The following is a 19,002-nucleotide window of genomic DNA, read 5'->3' as shown; positions in this document are numbered from 1 at the left end:
CTTATGTCAACGATTTTCTTTATTTTCTCGGTTAGTTTTGGGTCTCATATTTTGGGATATATCAATTCTTGATGTTGGAGTTTTATTTGCCTCTTAATTCTACATCTCTAAATTCTGTAGTATGATATTAGGATTAAATTCTATAGTAAGATATTAGGATTAAATTCTATAGTAAGACATTAGGATTAAATCTATAGGAAGATATTACGATTAAAATCTATAGCAAGACATTAGGATTACGAAGCTACTGGCGTTGCTGGTTTATGCTGAACTAATTAAGCTGAACTAGAAAATATAAGCTCTAAAGCATCCAACAGTTAAAAGTTACATCCAACTGAAAAGCCAACTAAGTTTTAACAAATCCGCTCGGTTTTATATCGCCGCATAAAAGTCTCTTCTCACCGCAGATGGGGACTTCGGAGATAAAATAATCCCTTCCAATCTAGAGAGAGAGAGAGACAGAGAGAGAGAGAGAGAGAGAGAGAGAGAGAGAGAGAGAGAGAGAGATGGGGGGGGGGGGGGGGGCAAAATAAACTTCCACCCCAAAAAGCATCCCAATGTTTAAGAATGAGGGACGGTAAAAGAAACGGTCCCCATTTTTGTAACCGTTCGACGGCTGAATTCTTTAATCTATTTACTTTTTCTTCTTCTTCTTCTTTTTCTTCTTATTTGTTGCATTTCAATGAGGCGGTTCACCTCCGAGATTGGAAAAAAGATCCTTCGGTGGCGGGACTCCCCGAGAGTCCTATAGGAGCTTAGGGTCCTTCCATCGATGACTTCCTCCCAAAGGATCCGATGGGGAGCTTTTTTTTTTTTTTTTTTTTTAGATCTACTTTAAAGATACCATTTGTTATCTTCTGGGAAATGAAAATCTTCGAGTAATATGAATAAAAGTGTATTTATCTCTCTCTCTCTCTCTCTCTCTCTCACACACACACACACACACACATATATGCATACATAAACACACACACATTTAAAGTCATATCAATTTCGGTGACGTCAGTTCTGCTTTGTGAACTCAAAACTGACAGTCAGAGCGTTACATCATTGTTCTTAGAAAAAGGCATTTGCATAACATCTGCTCACTACGTAGTTATAATCTGACTCAAGACCTTCGAAGTTACACCTACACCCTGTATATGGCTGATGCCGCCAACGGGAAAAAATTATTACACAAACATCAAGAAGGACCTTTACACCGATATGAAACTACAACGAAGAATTGAGTTACATGGTACTAAGAAATGACGCTAAAACTTTGGGATGCTAATAATAATTGGATACATTATTCAGAACAGGAAATTGGAAACTAACAAAAATAAAAAATAATAATAATAATGCATACGCAAAGTGCTGGTCTTTAAATCAAATCCACAAACCATTACATTGTGGATAACAGAAGAAATTCTTACTGATAGAATGAAAATATATACTCACGCGGTAGATTTATTATCTTTCTGACAGCCTCTCTTGTTTTGCAATTAATTCTAGATAGCCCATGTTTTACGTATTAGTGTCATTGTAAGCATAAACTGAATAGACATTCTATCAAGTAATTAAGTTGCCTGACTCCGAAATCAGTTCCTACTCATTTCGTCTCTTATCGGAGTCTTCAATGAAGAGCAATGAAAAATTTAAGCTTCGACGTCTATCAAAATCTTCGCAGTATGATAGGCTAAATGCCAGCAATAACTGAACGTACCATGATGATCAACTTCCACATTACGTCCAGACCCACTGATGGTTAAACGAATCAAGTCTTATTTAAAATATGAACATTCAAATGCAAATAAAAAATATTAAGACATATTCATAATTGAGTGCGAATTGAGGAATTACGTTACGGGACCTTCATTACAAACCTACACCGTCTTGGAAGGTGATTTCTGCAGTTGGTGAAAGAAATGATGACTCAGATGTGACCTTGGAACGTACTGCCATTTTGAAATTTACTGCGGATGGAGTGAAAACCAAACTAATAAAGTGAAAAAAAGCTGAGAGAGAGAGAGAGAGAGAGAGAGAGAGAGAGAGAGAGAGAGAGAGAGAGAGAGAGAGAGAGAGAGCCGAGGGCAGCTGTTCCAGTGATAAAAGATAGTAAGACAAACAAGTGTGACGACTTAATTTGTTGTTCATGACAAACAATATATAATAACGTCATAGACCCGCCTCATGTAGCACTAAAAACGCATATCGAACCAACATACGCACATGTTTATGAAAAAAGGTTACAGGGCTTATTACGTTCCGTTATTCAAATGTGCGTTGATAAAGGCATACGCACGTTTAACACACACACACATATTTATATATATATATATATATATATATATATATATATATATATATATATATATATATATATATATATATATATATATATATATAATACTTATATATATACGATATATATATATATATATATATATATATATATATATATATATATATATATAATATATCCAAAATTTATATGTTTAATACACACACACAGTTCCCTGGTTGGATTCAGACCTCTGCGCACAATAGTACTAAAATTATATACGTACATACATACCAACATACATATGTATGTATACATACATTAATGCTCTGCTCCAATGGGTGCATTCATCACAGTAATGCTCCATTTAAAGCTACAGGGCATCAAATTCCAATCCTTGTGGATGCGTTCATTAAGTTTTCAGATAAATCTCGTTCATAACCATTCATTACTTAATCAAACTAATGCGCTATAAATTAATTACGACGATATCAGCAACCGTGGATAAAAATGCATCTCCCGGCCACGCCCTCTCTCTCTCTCTGATAATGAACGAGAATGCAAAGCGAACTATTTCATTATTTTGCAAAATCAGATAGATTAAGCGCAAGTGGGGAGTGTTCATTGTCCCTGTTTAATTCTTAATCAAATTTGAAAGGGCTCGTGGGTGCGTTCATTTGGTTTGTAAAGCCGAGCAGCAATTGGTTCGTTCATGATGGTCGTGATATTATAATATAATTATGTAAGGGTGGTAGAAATGGCAAAGTTCATTAAGTTTATCAAAGTAATAAAAGTCGTAATTGTTTACTTCCTTATTTTCAAATGCCTTTTTTTTTAATTACGCTAATAAGGCACCAAATAAGCACACACAAACACAGACGGACAAAAGAGTTCACATACACAGAAACACAATAAAAAAAATGTCGCAAAAGAAGGATATATATATATATATATATATATATATATATAGTATATATATATATATATATATATATATACTATATATATATGAGTAAAAATGTTCTGTTACAACAGAATTCCATCTAATAAAAGGAGCCCATAAAAACACCAAAATATAGAGTGAAAAGTACTATATTTCAGAGACTGTTGTCTCCCTCTTCAGGTAGATGAATGAGAAAAGTTTAAAGAAAAGGTGGTATTTATACCAAGAGGTCCATCCACAGGCAAGCCAATTTAGGTCAACCCCGCTGATATTCCTTTAATCTTCTTAAGCATCGGTTGAATGAAAATCTTGTCGATCGTATCTGAAATCCTTGCTCCTTTTGAGATGTTCATTACCTGCCTCTCTTTTATTAAGGCCGATTCCATCATTTGACTCTTGTACCGGCAGTTGCTGCTATAAATTACACGTGACAAATTCCAGTTTATTCAATGGTTATGTTCATTTATATGGTTGAAAATAGCTGAGTTCTGTTGTCCATACCTAACTGACCGTTTGTGTTGTATAATCTCTGGGGAAGTGATTTACCTGTAAATCTGATGTAAGATTGGTCACAGTCCTGGCATGGGATTTGGTAAACCCCAGTGTCCTTGGGAGATGTCTTTTGTTGGACGTTAATCAGGGATTTACCTGGTGTTTGGGTAAGTAAATGCAAAAGGGTTAGATTTTCCGAGGGTCTGAGTCCACCTTATTAATCGTGTCCAGGTGTGGAGTTTTTACTTTATTGTTGGGTGTATCTCTGGTCTTGTGTTTAGGGGGTCGGTAGAAAATTACGTTTGCTTTGTGAATTGCTTTCTCAATTATATGGTCAGGATACTTTAAAGATGAATATGGAGTATGGATTTCAGATACAATCGACAAGATTTTCATTCAACCAACGCTTAAGAAGATTAAAGGAAGATTATCAGTGGGGGTGACCTAAATTGGCTTGCCTGTGGATGGACCTCTTGGTATAAATACCACCTTTTCTGTAAACTTTTCTCATTCATCTACCTGAAGAGGAAGACAGCAGTCTCTGAAATAAAGTACTTTTCTCTCTATATTTTGGTGTTTTTATGGGCTCCTTTTATTATATATATATATATATATATATATATATATATATATATATATATATATATATATATATATATAATATATATATATATATATATATATATATATATATATATATACAGCAGCAGTAATATATATTTGACATGAATGTTAGATCCTCATAGTCTAAAGGTATTATCTAACCTATACAGTTCACTATACTAATTACAGACAGTATTTTCTTTGCATTCTCGTAAAACAATGATTGGAATTGTTGTCGTTGATGACACAATGCCAAAGAATCTTAGATCCTTTATTCAATCACTCGAACATATTTCTCCAGCCAGTCTAGGTTACTTTTATAAACACTAAATAATGTGAGTTTAATAAATACTGAAAATGATTCTGCTCTGCATGAAAAGAACGCAATAAGGAGAGAATGCACGAGTCAAGATGTTTAAATATTCCTCAGATAAAAGATAAGCATTTGAACGTAAACGATAACGGTTATCACCAAGTTTAAATACACTTCGACAACTTGGTTCTCTTTAAATAAATAGCCTTTCTCTAAAAAGAAAACGGCATTCCCATTTGTGAGATGGGTAACTCTTACATAATACTTCCATTTTTCGACAAACGGTTTGGGGACATTTCCTTTCATTTTTGGCCGCATGGCGTATCTAGAGGTGAAATGTCATACATAGGATCATATGGCCTAAGGATATGCTTTCCCTCATAAGAAAACACCAACGTTATATGTTTGAAATGAAGGAAAATAGTCTATTTCTTTACCTAGATCTAAAGCTTAATGTTTAATAATGCGCAAAAGAAAAAAAAAAAAGTAGTACCTGGGTATTTATAAACGGCGACCGCACCCCCGTCCTAAACCTCGTTTCACATCCCAAACTAAACAAAGCAACGCAGACACACGCACACACACACAATCGGGTAAAGACAAAGGCCGAAAACTTAGGAGACAGAGTAGGAAAGAGGAAAGACGAAGACGGCATCTGATAGGAACTTCCAATGGATTCATTGATCCAAATCTCTCTCAGGCAGTTTGTTTGTATTACAGCTTCCCAAACCATAACTACAGGGAGACAGATTCCAACCCCCCCCCCACCCCCCTCGTAACAATGGCAGTGTTTAATTGTTGAAGTTTTAATTGTTCAATTAATCCGGATTAAAACAAAATTCCCTGTCCGGGATTCAGGGTGCTTTCAAAACCGCTCCTGGAACTCACTTCCCTCACAATTACGATAATCAACGTGCAACTGGAATTACCGGTTATTTTTGCATTTCGGAATTTTACCAGAATAAAATATGAACTTTGCATCATCACTTGTTTTGTTGAGAAGCTACCAGGGATGAGGAGCTAAACTGCAATAAAAAAAGAAAGAAAAAAAATATATATATACATATATATATATATATATATATATATATATATATATATATATATATATATATATATATTATATATGTATATAAATAAATAAATTAACAAATAAAAATCGATAAGAGTTCAATGTAATTTTGTGTATGTACAATTCCTTTATTAAGTAAATATATACCAGCATTTGAAGATGAATTTCGAAAAATATATGCAAATACTTTACGTCGGTTCCACATACATATGAACACGCACACATATATATTATAAATATCCACAAATATCAATATTAATATATATATATATATATATATATATATTATATATATATATATATATATATACGATATATATATATTCATTTCATCTTACATTTCTATACAAGGAGAATCCCGTCAATAAAAAAGGAGCTTTATTTAATTTCCATAAGAGAAATCTCACTTTGAGCGACTCCATCATTAGAGAGTAATTTTCTTAAAATTCTCTCTCTCTCTCTCTCTCTCTCTCTTCTCTCTCTCGCTCTCTCTCTCCACCAGACTCCCTTTATATATAACCTTGGAAAACTTACGCATTATTACATATGTATCTCTCTCTCGTAGTAGCCATCTTGCTTGGTGAGACGTACCCGCGTGAAGTCAGAGTAATCAACAGATATCACAAGTTTAACATACGACTAGAATTTTAGAAATATCTAGAAGTGTTCGTGAACTATCGGTGATTAGATTAGTGTGAAAATAGTAGGATAAAGCGTCTTCTAAGTTAGTTTATCAAGTGTAATACTATAAATCAGAACAAGATGGCAGTAAGTTCCAACTGCGGGAAGAGGTGGCGTAATTTGGCGTGTTTAGCAGATTCGCAATACGATGAGGTAGCAGGAAGGGAACTGGCATTTCTCATCTATGAAATCAGCAACAGTCCTAACCAAAAAGATACAAAAGCATTCATAGATATATTAGAAGGATATAATCCTTCAAACTGGAACAAATCTAATGAAAACATCTTGAAAATAATTGAAGAAGTTCCAAATAAAATCCAAGTGGTCAAGAGACTCATAAAGAAAATATACATAAACCAACATATTCCGACAAAGAAAATGAATAAGGTGAATCTTGTGAATATCCTAATTGATGCATTAGGAAAAAGAATGCCAAAAGCATGCAAACTGTGTAAGGTTTGGTATAGCATAGTCAATCCACAAAACCTAATCAGAAAATGTGCTGCATGCAACATTCCGACCCATCCACAGTGTGCTGAGGTAATACAAGATTTGAGAAAAGATACAAGAATTTTTTGTTCAACATGTCTATCATGGATAGACAATGTTATTAAATCAAGATTGAATGTACAAATAGTTGAGGATGAAGAAGAAGAGGAAGAGGAAGAAGAAGAAGAAAAAGAAGAAGAGGAAAACGGAAGAGAAGTAAACAAAAATGAAATGACAGAAAAAAATAAGGAAAACAAAGAACAAGATAAAAGTCATGGATGCAGAGATACTCATGATACTACATATGAGGCAATAAAGCAGCATACCTACGAAGAAATAAATTACGATATGACAACAGAAAAGCAAATCCCGAAGAGGCTCTACCCAGATCTACACAATGACGGGAAGAGGAGGAAAAAAATAGACAAGAAAGACAAAATCTGCAACCTTTTTGAAAAGAGGGAATTGCAGATTTTGGAGAAAGATGTTACTACAAACATCCTAAGATATGTCAAAACTATGAAATATACGGTAAATGTGCATACTTAGATGGATATGGGGATGATGCAGAGATCTGCATCCAAAAATATGTAAAAACCTAAAAGAGGAAAAGGATGTAAGTTCGACAAAAAATGCAAATATATGCACCCTGTAGCCATGAATCATAATCAAATAAATAACCAACCAAGTAATAAAATCCAAAATAAGAAAGAAACAAATAAAGAGAGAAATCAAGAATATCAGGTAAAAGAGAAAAGCAAACCACCAATGAGATATGCAGAGGTGTCAGCAAAAAATTTCAAAGCATCAGCTCCGAAATTCTACTCAAGAGATAATAACTGTATTTATTATGCAAGAGGATATTGCAGAAAGAAAACGGAGAAAATTGCAGATTCAGACACAAACTGAATAATTATGATGAAGGAAGATCAAATATTATGGAAAAGTTGGATTTTTTAATGTCAGAATTTCTGGAAATGAAAAAAACAAAAGAACAACATACCAGAACAGGAAAGAGACATGGGAAAATCCTTATTACTACCAGTATTAAATGAAGGAGAAAACACGCAAACCATCATAGTGATGAATGCGCCGGGTTTAGTTACGAGTAATCAAAAAGAAAAATAGAGTACTTAGAAGAACTAACCCAAATGAAAAGAAAATAGATATAATGAATATAAGTGAAACCTGGTATTCCCAAGAGACTGGGAATGATGATCAAATAAAAGGGTTCCAAAACTTATAGATCAGATAGAAAAAATAGGAATCAAGGGGGAACCGCAATATATGGGAAAGACAAAAACAAGGAAAAATATATGAGAAATATAAGTAACTCGAATAAGTGAACTAATAGCGGTAGAATTTGAATCTGAAAAATTGATGAACAAGTAAATATATAGACCTCCTAATACTAAAGAGTTTGACTTAATAATTGAAAATTGGATATATATGTGAAATCACAAGGAACTGGACTATTTCTCCTATCTGGTGACTTCAACTTTCCTTTCGTAGAATGGAAAGAACGAATAGGAGATTGTGGTTTGTACTTATACATAAAAAAGAGAGTAATAGTAGTGCAGAAGATAAGAGGCAATTTGAAAAGCTATTAGATATGCTACTAGAATACAACATTCAACAAATAAATCACCTGCCAACAAGAAAGGAAAATACTTTAGACCTAGTATTTGTGAACGAGATGAATTATGTTAAAGAAATAATAGTTTTATAATGCGAGTATTTCAGACCATAATGTCATAGAATTAACAGTTCATTCCAAAGCAAGTGAAAATAGAGATAAGCAAGAAATGAAAAAGTGGGAAGGATATGGAAAATACAACTTCTACAGTAAAATTATAAAATGGTCAGAAATTAATGAAGAATTAAACAAAGATTGGGATAACATTTTCGTAAGTGATGACATAAGGGTAAATACGGAGATATTATATAAAATATTGGAGAAAATAGTGGAAAAAATATATACCGAAGAAGAAAAGTAAACATCATTCATGCATACCAAGAGACAGAAGGATCTTGTTCCAGAAAATCAGAAAGTGGAAAAAGGTCTTGCAAAAGAAAAAAATGCATGGAAAGTTTATAGAACTAAAAAGTAAGATAGAAAAAATGCAGAACAAAAGATTATACAATCAAAAGAAAATGAAAAACGGGACTTGGAAGAAAAAACCCATTAAATATCAAGCAAAACCCCAACTATTATACTCATATGCGAAGAAGATGAATAAAGAAGAATAGAAATAGGCCCTCTGAGAATTGAAGGGAGATTAACGAATGAAAAAAGGAAATTTGCAACATACTGGCAGAACGAATATAAGAGAGAATTCACACCCCTAGAATAGACAATGAAGATAATGATATAGAAGTAAGGGAAGAAAATAGTGAATATTTAGCTAACATAGAAATTAATGAAGCTGAATATTGTGCAGGCAATTAATGAAATTAAAATGAGCTGCTGGCAGGGCCGGATGGAGTCCCTGCTATTTTGTTAAAGAAAGTAGTTCATTCTATCACAAAGCCACTTGCAATATTATTAAGACAAAGTGTAGATACAAGGCAAGATTTATGATGAGCACAAACTTAGCATATATCACCCCTACTTTCAAAAGTGGATCAAGACTAGAGGCAAGTATTATAGGCCTGTGAGTCTAACATCACATATTATGAAAGTGTATGAAAGGGTAATGAAGAAAAATATTATGAAACATTAATAAAAAATAATTTGTTTAATATAGGACACACGGTTTCTTCGTACCCGGAAAAAGTACACAAACCCAACTGTTAGTCCCACGTGAGAACATATTCAAAAATATGAAAAGCGGAAATGAAACAGATGTGGTTTATCTAGACTTTGCAAAAGCTTTTGACAAAGTAGACCATAATATATTAGCAAGAAAATTAGAAAACACAATATCGTAGATAAAGTAGGAAGATGGTTAAAAGAATTTTTACACAACAGAAAACAGATAGTTATTGCAAACGATAGAGAACAAATCGGATGAAACCAAGGTAATATCCGGTGTGCCACAAGGTACGGTGCTAGCTGCAATATTGTTTGTTATTATGATTGAAGACATAGACAGTAATGTTAAGGATTCGGTAGTGAGTAGTTTCGCTGATGACACAAGAATAAGTAGAGAAATTACTTGTGATGAAGATAGGAACGCTCTACAAAGAGACCTTAACAAAGTATATGATTGGGCAGAGGAAAATAGGATGGTATTTAACTCTGATAAATTTGAATCATAAATTATGGAGACAGAGAAGGAAAGCTATATGCATATAGGGGACCTAATAATGAGGCAATCACAAATAAGGAAGCAGTAAAGACGTGGTGTGATGATGAATAGGAACATGTTATGCAATGATCAAATAGCAATTCTGTTGGCAAAATGTAAAGCAAAAATGGGAATGTTGTTACGGCACTTCAAAACAAGAAAAGCTGAACACATGATTATGCTTTATAAAACATATGTTCGTAGTCCACTTGAATATTGCAATATGATATGGTACCCACACTATCAAAAGGATATTGCACAAATAGAGAGTGTACAAAGGTCCTTTACAGCTAGAATAGAAGAAGTTAAGGACCTAGACTACTGGGAAAGACTACAATCCTTAAAATTATATAGTCTAGAAAGGAGAAGAGAACGCTACATGATAATTCAGGCATGGAAACAGATAGAAGGAATAACAGAAAATATCATGGAACTAAAAATATCAGAAAGAGCAAGCAGAGGTAGATTAATAGTGCCCAAAACTATACCAGGAAAAATAAGGAAAGCACACAGGACATTAATCCACTACGCACCAGCATCGATAATGCAGCGTCTATTCAATGCGTTGCCAGCTCATCTGAGGAATATATCAGGAGTGAGCGTAGATGTGTTTAAGAATAAGCTCGACAAATATCTAAACTGCATCCCAGACCATCCAAGATTGGAAGATGCAAAATATACCGGAAGATGTACTAGCAACTCTCTGGTAGACATTAGAGGCGCCTCACACTGAGGGACCTGGGGCAACCCGAACGAACTGTAAGGTCTGTAAGGTAAGGTAAGGTCTCGCTCTCTCTCTGTCCTCCAAATTTCATTTATATATATCCTTGGAAAACCCACGTATTATTACACTCTCTCTCTCTCTCTCTCTCTCTCTCTCTCTCTCTCTCTTTCTCAATGCTTGTCTATCCTACGCTTTCTGTGTATCTACACACAGAAAGACTTCTACGGTATATGCAAAATAAATAGAAGAGCGTATCCACAGTAATTCTTAAGATATACCGTAAACTTGACATCTTACGTATACGCTTTTGAAATGAAAAAGGAAAAAATTATCTCTCTCTCTCTCTCTTCTTCTCTCTCTCTCTCTCTCAGAAATGCTCTTGATATATGAAAAAAAGGAACTCAGAGCTGCGAAACCATCCTAGGGCTTTGGCGCCCACCATCTGCCAATTGGAATAGAGTGCTAGAATACCTTCTCCATATATTTTCTATTCCTGAAAGAGCGAAAGCCTCCGGGGGAGAGAGAGAGAGAGAGAGAGAGAGACAGACAGACAGAGAGAGAGAGAGAGAGAGAGAGAGAGAGAAAGATGAGACAGAGAGAGAGAGAGAGAGAGAGAGTGACAAACAGAGGGAAATGGAAGGAAGATATACAATACAATCGCATAAAGTAGAGCATAGGCTTCGCTTGGGGGACAGGGGTGGAGGGGTAGGGGGCCAGGGTGTTAGAGCAGGTCAGGTGGTTTTTGGGAAGATACGAGGTGAAAGAAAATGTTATACATTCATACAAAAAGAACGATATATATATATATAGTATATATATATATATATATATATATATATATATATATCATTATATATATATATATAGTATACATATACATATATATTTATATGTTTGTTACGTATGTACAATATGCATGAAAAAAAATTTTATTTTTTGGGGGGGGCGGGTGGGGGGGGGGGGGGGGGGGGGGGGTGGGGGGGGTGTTTAAGCTCAAAGGCCCCTGTCTCCGTTGAATATTTCCGGATTATTCGTCTGATCAACAACTATACAACATAAAACACAGGATCTGATACGATTTGATTTTCTGAAATGCCTTAAAGTATGTAATATTTAAAAAGAAAAATCACACTAATTCTTCATTTAATATCTCAGGTCGCTTAAATTGACTAGAACATTCCCTTGGTTTGTGACTACTTTTCCCTAATTATGTAACCGATGTGATCATAATGATCAAAGATCAAGCAAAAGTGATGTCCCCAAAAACGTATATATAATACAAACCACCGTATCCATCTACTAGCCTCTTTTTAACTTCATACCAGACGGACGAATGAGTCAAAAATTCAATTAACAAGGCAAAGCTTCCTGTCTAGAAAATATATCTTTACAGTGAGAATTATTTTGAGTGGAATTTTTTGTCAGCAGGAATCGTTTGAGTGAGGCCATTTCAGACGAGGTCATTTCGGCTCCAAGCGTCAGTTCAGTCAGGTCAACAATTATCTCGCAGCTCTCCAGAGATAATACGAGAAGCAATACTCTCTTACGGGGTGGAAGCAACGCTAAAATATTTTTGGCTTCGTGTAAAATGAATATCTTCTTTTCTCGATTCACAGACTCCTTCACAGTCATAATTTTACCCTGACCAAAGCATCGACAGTCGTCTCGAATTTGCCTGCGTCGTCGGTGAACGAAGAGGAAAGAGGAAAGAAACCAACAGGCAAGAGGAAAGAGGAAAAAGGAAAGAGGCAAGAGGAAAGAAGCAAAGAGGCAAGAGCAAAGCGGCAAGATGAGAGAAGCCAGAGAAGAGAGAAAAGAGGAAAGAAGCAAGAGGAATGGAGCAAGAGGAAAGAGGCACGAGGAAAGAAACAAGATGAAAGAAGCAAAGAAGCAAGAGGAAAACGCAAAGAGGAAAGAGGAAAGAAGCAGAGGAGAGAGGCAAGAATAAATAAGCAAATAAGCAAGAGGAAAGAAGCAAAGAAGCAAGAGAAAAGAGGCACGAGGAAAGAGGCACGAAGAAAGAAGCAAGAGCAAATAAAGAAAGAGGCAAGAGGAAAGAAGCAAGGTTCGTTCTGTAACGTCATTCATGGCAAGTATTCCCGAGTGGTCTGTCGTCTCCTCAGATCAGGTGGAATATATTCATGAAGTCATTTCAGAGGAATATGAGTCCCGCTTTGAGCAACAAAGATCACTGACCTCGAAGAGACTTCGACGGCTTCGGAGCGAGGTCACTCGTCTTATAAACTGCTTTATAAATAACTGAGGGGATATTTCTTTGTATCTACCTTATGGAGCACATTTTGTGTTCATTTAGAGTTTTCTCATTCGCACTTTATGGAAAAACGAACCAAAAAAAAAAAAGAAAAAAAAAAAAAAATATCTTGCCATGTCCTTGTGAGATATCGAAATCTTTTCGCTACCAAATATGAACTTCCTTTTATATATATGTGTTACATATATATATATATATATATATATATATATATATATATATATATATATATATATATATATATATATATATATAAATATAGAGAGAGAGAGAGAGAGAGAGAGAGAGAGAGAGAGCGAGAAGCTCTTTACAAGATTAATAGTGCTGAAGCAGCAGTCATTTTTACCAAAACAACAACAATAATAATAATAATAATAATAATAATAATAATAATAATAATAATAATAATAATGATAATAAAAATAAGCTGCAACCTTAGTTGAAAGGTAAAGTCTGGGAGACCTTTCATGAACCCAAAAGGGAACAGAAGCAGCCAAGGACAGAAAAGACAAATTGAGAAACAATTAATAAATCGTGAGAGATAAGTAAGATGACAATGATTACGATGAAGAAAGAAGTACAATAAGTAAGCCAAAAACAAATGAGCTATGAAGTAAAACGAAAACCTGTCTGGTAAAAAAAAAAAAAAAAAAAAAAAAAAAAAAAAAAAAAAAAAAAAAAAAAAAAAAAAAAAAAAAAAAAAAACAAAAAAAAAAAAAAAAAAACTGACTTTCAGGATTTAACCTGATGCGAATAATTATGGAATAAAAAAAAATTTCTGCCATTATTTAACCTCCTTGCGCTAAGGTAACCATACCTCCTCCGGTCGCAACCCCCTCCCCCAACCCCGCCCCCAATCTCTCCATAACTTTACTTTCATTTTGCTTTCACTCAATTACTCTTCTCTCACCTTGCTTTCAATCCCATTTTCATCTTTTCTGCCATACCAGAGCCGAAGGAAAACGTAGGGAATAATTCCTCATCCTCCTCCTCCTCTCCTCCTCCTCCTCCTCCTCCTCCTCCTCCTCTTCCTCCCCAGATGGCACCACCCACTACCCCAGGACCTGTTGATGGCAAGACGGTCATGATACCATCTGTCCCATTTAGCGATAAGCCTCCCGGAATGAAAAGAGGATACAAGTAGATGACATATCTCTTGATGGAGTTTGCTTGCGAGAGAGAGAGAGAGAGAGAGAGAGAGAGAGATTATTTATATCCCAACCTTTCAATTTCCGACGAAAGTTCTTCAAGTTCAATGAGTTCAAAGTTGTGCTTACCAGATCCTCAATATACAGAAGACCCTAAGCAACAAAGAACTGAACCAATTGAAATGATCCTGAAAATAAAAAGCAAAGATCGACATAAAAACCTGAAGAAAAGTTTATTTAAAACTTCGAAATGTCTGTCTGGCATCAAAATAAAACGCCACTGAGAACAACTGGGGATCTCCTTGTCCTACTCGCAGTCAGATGGCCTTGTGTTTTTGTTTGGTGTTTTAAAGTTGCATGGAACCAGTGGTTATTCAGCAACGGGACCAACGGCTTTACGTGACTTCCGAACCACGTCGAGAGTGAACTTCTATCACCAGAAATACCCATCTCTCACACCTCAATGGAATGCCCGAGAATCGAACTCGCGGCCACCGAGGTGGCAGGCAAAGACCATAACGACCACGCCACTGAGGCGCTTGGCAGTCAAGATGGGTATTTCTGAGGAGACCAGCCTTCCTTTATTAACATTCATTTGCCGACCTTTCATTATCTTCTCCCCATTTGCAAGAAGCGGTTCTTTTTAGAAAGTGCGCCCAACTCTTCCTGGCGTGTTGGCCTTATGGAAAAACTATAATAGTTGCTATTGCATGAGGAAGCATCAGGCGTTGTTTCGAAAGCAATGAACTTCGCCCATTCAGTCGTGCTTGTTCAGTATTTCTTAAAGAGTTCATTGGGTTCTTCAAACTCAGCTTCTTTTACTCCAAAGATGAAGGTAGGATTCTTGCTCACCCTCCAAACTCACTCTCTCTCTTTCTCTCGCAACCTCTAGCAAAAGTACAGGGCATAATATTCATAACTTTATTTCGATGGTTATCTGATACAAAACAATAATTATATTGACAGCATAACTCGACTCACTGACGTTTCTCTCTAGTGCATTACTTGATTAAGCCACATTTTTTTAATTTATTTATCTTTTTATTTTGCCCAGATGATTGTTGACCTGTGCATAACTTACAGTTCTATTAGTTCCTAATCTTTTTTCTCAACTGTTTCCAGTTTGACCATTATCAAAGTTATCACAGGACTTATGGAATTTAATGTATCTTTGTCAGTTTTGTAAAAGTGCACGTTTTATCGTTTCATTTTTCTCAAGGTGCATTTATCTCAAAAATCTTTACCAGACGGGGGATATCTGAATTTCTAATCATAATATGGTAGTCACGCAAGATTTTTGTGCTATAAGTTTCTTTTCTGTTATCCTAAGAAATCTTTATTTTGCCTTTATCACTAATCTCTTCTATTCCATCATCAACGTTATGTTCTTAAAAACATGAATATGAAATCTGATTTCTTAACTTTATTGCTATGGCCTTTTACGCATACTATTATCCTGGAATGAGGCAAATGGCCTCACACCCTTCATCACTCTAGTTGTGATCCACCACAGTCAGTCAACTACCATGTACTGTTTCCAAAATTATTGAGAGCAATTAAGTGCTATCTGTCTTTCCGGTGTTTTCAGTTCTTATAAAAATTCTATCTGAGTTTTACATAAACATACTTTCAAGGTGCACATTGAAACTAATATTAATTATAGAATGGGGCGTTCTTAATATTCCACTACAGAATTCCCCACAGGCATTAATTGGAGCAACTTCAGCCCCTACAGCCGAACTACTACAGTATCCCCATAACAGTGGCAGCATCATCAGCAGAATCATCTACCAAATCCACCCAAGTCTCGAGTGGACGAGGATTAGCATTTCGAGCGGCCGTATTCCGGGAACTGATTAGCATACACCCTGTCTCCCGCTCCTCCACAACTCCGTATTTTATCAATCAACTGAATTCCATTACGTTATCGGAGCAAAATTCTTCTAAAAACATGGAAAACTTGGAAAAAAAATTACAGTCCTTTCGAAGTCACTGTGAGTATTAACACTTTTTCAAGTTAACTTTAGCGTTTCGTGATGATATCGTTATGAAGCGAATACTTGAGTCTACAGCGTCATTTAACATTGCTGAATGTTTAATTGGGTTCTGTGAACTTCAGTTTCCAAACACTGTCAACAGCAATGTGTCCGTAAGCCATTCGTTTGGCGCCAATAACTTGAGAATCGACCTACTCAGAAATAATTTGATAATGATGAATAAAATGAAAAAGCTAAAATGTTAACATCCTCCTGTTTATTATTCAGGCATTCCCTTTGAGTCTCTCCCAATCTCCCCCCAACCCCCACCCACCCAACCCCAAAAACTAACAAAGGTATCGAGCTTCTTTATAATTTGACCGCCCATTCGAGAAAGAGAAAAAAAATCTCGAAATTCCTTTGCTAAGAGTTTCCGTAAACGAGATCTAAAGTGATCTCGTTCAATAAACCGCAAACGATCGACCCACAGCTAATCTTAGGCCTATTGATTCCGCCGCCAGAAAAGGAAAAGGCAAAAATGTGGTAAATAAGATAAACATTTTTAGTGGCTTCCCATTCATCAAAGCAAGTCAGGGACCCTAATGCTTTTTGGAATCAAATGAAATATCTAATCAATATGACATGCGTTCAATGCTGCATGACTTAGTCGTGATAACTGATATACAATCTATATATATATATATATATATATATATATATATATATATATACATATACATCATTTGTGTGTACATTTATATGTATCTATGTATGTATGTATGCATGCATATATACATACATATATATATATATATATATATATATATATATATATAATATAATATAAAATATGTGTGTGTGCGTGCACATATGCATGTGTATTTATGTGTGTGTACTAAAGAATTTTACGCTTCTCCAATTTTAATTTTGTAAAATCTATTTTGTTTCAAAATCATCTGTGACTGAAATATTAAAATTCCCAGCTCTCTTTTTAGTTACTTTCTCGACGAAGACTTTATTTATTGATTCATTTTTAAAGTCGTCTCCAGTTGCATGATTTCTTAAGCCGTCGAAGTCTTCAGGAGCCTTCTGTTAATCCAAGTCCTTTCGAAGGCTCCGTGAGGAATCTCCCGAAGCAAGAAAAAATGGCCTCGGAGCCAAAATGAGGATCTAGGCAATTCACGGAGTTCTAGTGTCATTTTCTCATTCGAACGTTTGGATCGGGTGGAAAGAAGGTAATTGTAACCATGTCTGCACTTGGTAAATTTAACTTTGTTGTGAAAAACTTATTGGCTCTGATCCCTACCGGATCAGTGGTACCTTTTACAAATGGAAATTGGATCCGAAACCTCGGATTATCTATTGGTAAACACGCAGTAACTCTTGCTCTGGGAGTACTTTGGTCGCGCACATCAGTGCATGAAGACCAAAAGGCTCTCCAGATTGGTCAAGATGCTACTGCACGGAAGAACGACGGACCACTTTACTACACTACGAAATGATCTCGCTTCTGAAGGAAAGAGTGGAAGGATGCAAAGGAGGAGAAAAACTATTTTCTCCTCGATGAATTGGAAGAGCTGAATTTTAACGAGGCTGCTACAATTAGAACTAATCAAGATTTTACTCCGACGAGTTCATGGAAGAAAGGCATAACGTTGAAGACGAAAATAAACTTCTGAAGAAAAAATAGAAGAATTGGAAGACGCATTAACCCAAAAGGCCAAGGAAGTTGAAAATGTAAACGAACAACTCGCACGGCAGGAGAGACAATGTGAGAGCCATAGAGAAAACTGGAAGAAACTCCAGAATCAAGCAGTGGACAATGATTTCTACTGTGGTTACCTAGAAAGAGTAAGGTCAAGGCCCACGAGACCGAAAGAAGAGGCTGCTCCAGGCGACGGCACAACTCGAGGAGAAATTGCAAGTCTCTCAGCGAGAAGTATCTGGTCTCACAAGAAATCACGATCTAGATAAAAACCACAGTAATCAGACGCGACAGAAATCTAGGCAATCAGAAGAACGCCCATATCCAGGAAACCCCAGTTCAGCCGCTTCCAAAGGAGAATGAATGAAAAAAGAATGATAAATTGGAGCAACCAGAACGACTAGTTACGTTGTTAAATAATAATTCTATGGCTAATGTAAGAATAAGAATGATGCTTTGGTCGAGGGAAAACAAGGTAAAAGGAAACATGCTCTATAAGCTTGGACGGCTGGAGGAAGCAAGTGAATGTTTCCTCAGAGTACTGGATATGGACGACGACCAAGTGGACATCAGGCTAAGACTGGGATTATGTCTCTTGTTGCTTGGCAGACATAGCGAAGCTGTGATGCACCTTGAGAAATTAGATAATCGAGAAGATTTGGTTGCGGCTGCCAAAGCCCTGCAAAGATTGCAACGTCACGGTTGCCCCTACTACATCCTAGGAATTGCAGAGGAGGCTAGTTTGAAGGAAATAGAGTGGGCCTACAGGAAGCGGCACTCAAGTTCAACACCCTGATAAGTGCCACGGGTCTAACGAAGAGCGACAACGCAGGACGGAAATCATGCAGAAGGTCAATTATGCCAACGACCTCCTACATGATGTTGATGAAAGAGAAGAATACGACACTGTCAGGGAGTTCATCAAGGACCTGGCAGCTGCGGTGTTTCTAGATCCTCAGGAGACAATGAAAGCAAAGAGGAAGAAACCTGGAAGGACAAGGAAGAGGACGAGAACTAAAGGAAACTAAGAA

This window comes from Macrobrachium nipponense, chromosome 26 (assembly GCF_015104395.2).
Source record: "Macrobrachium nipponense isolate FS-2020 chromosome 26, ASM1510439v2, whole genome shotgun sequence".
Lineage (NCBI taxonomy): Eukaryota > Metazoa > Arthropoda > Malacostraca > Decapoda > Palaemonidae > Macrobrachium > Macrobrachium nipponense.
This window is presented reverse-complemented; position numbering follows the sequence as displayed.